The sequence below is a fragment of the Berghia stephanieae genome, chromosome 4 (assembly GCF_034508935.2).
Source record: "Berghia stephanieae isolate SIO BIC M18660-M18661 chromosome 4, UCSD_Bste_1.3, whole genome shotgun sequence".
In the NCBI taxonomy this organism is placed as follows: Eukaryota; Metazoa; Mollusca; class Gastropoda; order Nudibranchia; family Aeolidiidae; genus Berghia; species Berghia stephanieae.
The window spans coordinates 13,261,087-13,264,159 of record NC_088363.1 but is presented as its reverse complement, the minus strand read 5'-3'; the positions used below and the strand labels follow the sequence as shown (position 1 = coordinate 13,264,159).

Genomic DNA, 3,073 nt, shown 5'->3' with positions numbered 1-3,073 from the left:
AAGCTGACTAGAACCTTTCATATGTCTTGTGATTAGAATGTATAAAAGTCAAAACATGATCAAATTTATAATGTTTTTCTCCTCTGGATACACTTAATAATAATGATGATAATGATAATAATAATAATAATAATCTTTATTGTCCAAATAGGCAATTATTGTAAGATTCTTCGTTGATTACATTGAAGCTTTCATACAATTTGACTATTATAATTTCATTGATCATTAATTTATTTACGTACATAGTTGCGTTCATTGATTTTGTTCAGAAAAGTGAGTGGAGCAGGCACTTTATGTTGGTAACAACAAGGAGTAGGAAAGTGCCAGAAGACAATAGAGAATAAAAATCTTTTCGCGGCGGTGATGGGGGTTTGAACCCGCGACCTTATTGGTACGACAACCCCGCCTGGCCGGTGAGAGCGTGACTTTACCGTATGAGCTATCCACGATACCCCATCACCGCCGCGAAAAAAAATGTTTATTCTCTATTGTCTTCTGGCACTTTTCTACTCACTCATCTCTTATTGATTTTGTTATTGCCCGAAGAAGGGTTTTGAGCCTGAAACGTGAGGTGTGTTATTTTGATCGAATCGATAAATTAATTAATGAATAAACCGCGCTTTGACCCGGACAGCGTGACCTCAAATAAGATAAATGAAAAGGTTATCTCGTCACACCAAAGGCAGTGATGCCAAAACTCCGGTTTCACCGGAAAAAACTCCGGTCTGGAGCAAAAAATTCCGGGCTCCGGGCAACTTCCGTCAAATTCCGGTGAGGTCAATTTGTTCCAAGGATACCCCCCCCCCCCCCTTCCAACCACCACATCTCATCATCATATTACCCACCCACTACTATGAACAACCATCATCACCTACCACTACTACTCAACCACCATCACACATCCTATCATCACACTACCACTACTACTACAACCACCCACCACATCATCACTACCACTACTACTACAACCAACCACCACATCATCACTACCACTACTACTACAACCACCACACAACACATCATCACTACCACTACTACTACTACAACAACCACCACATCATCATCACTACCACCACTACTACAACCACCACCAACATCATCATCACTACCACCATACTACTACAACCACCACACATCATCATCACTACCACCACTACTACAACCACCACACACATCATCATCACTACCACTAATACTACTAAACCACCACACATCATCATCACTACCACCACTACTACAACCACCACCACAACATCATCACTACCACAATACTACAAACCATCACACCACATCATCATCACTACCACCACTACTACAACCACACCACTCATCATCACCTATCTCACCACTACTACAACACATCCACCACCACATCATCATCATCACTACCACTACTACTACAACACTCACATCACATCATCACACTACTACATACTGCTAATCTACTACTAACTACAACCACCACCACCACATCATCATCATCACTACCACTCTACTACAACCACCACACTCATCATCATACTATACTACTACTGCTAATGTACTACTATACTACAACAACACCACTACAATATCATCACTACCACTACTACTACAACCAGCACCACATCCACGACCATACTACTACAACCACCACACCACATTATCATCACTACACTACTACTAACCACACAATCATCATACACTATACTAAACCACCACCAATCATCACTACCACTACTACTACAACCACCACCACCACCACATCATCACTACCACTACTACTACAACCACCACAACCACATCATCACTACCACTACTACAACAACCACCACCACATCATCACTACCACTACTACTACAACCACCACAACAACATCATCACTACCACTACTACTACAACCACCACCACCACATCATCACTACAACTAATACTACTACAACCACCACCACAACATCATCATCACTACACTAATACTACTACAACCACCACCACATCATCATCACTACCACCACTACTACAACCACCACCACATCATCATCACTACCACCACTACTACAACCACCAGTACATCATCATCACTACCACTAATACTACTACTACAACCACCACCACATCATCATCACTACCACCACTACTACAACCACCACCACATCATCATCACTACCACCACTACTACAACCACCATCACCACCACATCATCATCACTACCAATACTACTACAACTACTACCATCACCTCATCTTCATTACTACAACTACAACCACCACCACCACATCATCATCATCACTACCACTGCTACTACAACCACCACATCATCATCATCATCATCATCATCACTACTACTACTACTACTGCTAATGCTACTACTATACTACAACAACAACCACTACAATATCATCATCACTACCACTACTACTACAACCACCAGCACCACATCATCATCACTACCACTACTACTACAACCACCGCTACAACATCATCACTACCATTACTACTACAACCACCACAACCACATCATCACTACCACTACTACTACAACCACCACCACCACCACATCATCACTACCACTACTACTACAACCACATCATCACTACCACTACTACTACAACCACCACCACATCATCACTACCACTACTACTACAACCACCACTACCACTACTACTACAACCACCACCACCACCACATCATCACTACCACTAATACTACTACAACCACCACCACAACATCATCATCACTACCACTAATACTACTACAACCACCACCACATCATCATCACTACCACCACTACAACAACCACCACCACATCATCATCACTACCAATACTACTACAACTACTACCATCACCTCATCTTCATCACTACCACCACTACTACAACAACAACCACTACAATATCATCATCACTACCACTACTACTACAACCACCAGCACCACATCATAATCACGACCAGTACTACTACAACCACCACCACCACATTATCATCACTACCACGACTACTACTACAACCCACATCATAATTACCATTACTACTACAACCACCACTACCACATCATCATCACTACCATTTGTACTACAACCACCACCACCACCAC

At 42.0% G+C, this 3,073-nt stretch overlaps 1 long non-coding RNA gene across 1 annotated transcript in view; it reads left to right on the top strand.

Annotated features, from left to right (window-relative positions):
• Positions 1-810, top strand: part of LOC144970052 (uncharacterized) — a 101,601-nt gene extending 100,791 nt beyond the window's left edge. The window contains exon 3 of the long non-coding RNA XR_013644900.1: positions 683-810. This is a non-coding gene — a long non-coding RNA (uncharacterized LOC144970052). The remainder of the gene's footprint in view (positions 1-682) is intronic.
• The last annotated feature ends 2,263 nt before the right edge of the window (positions 811-3,073 follow it).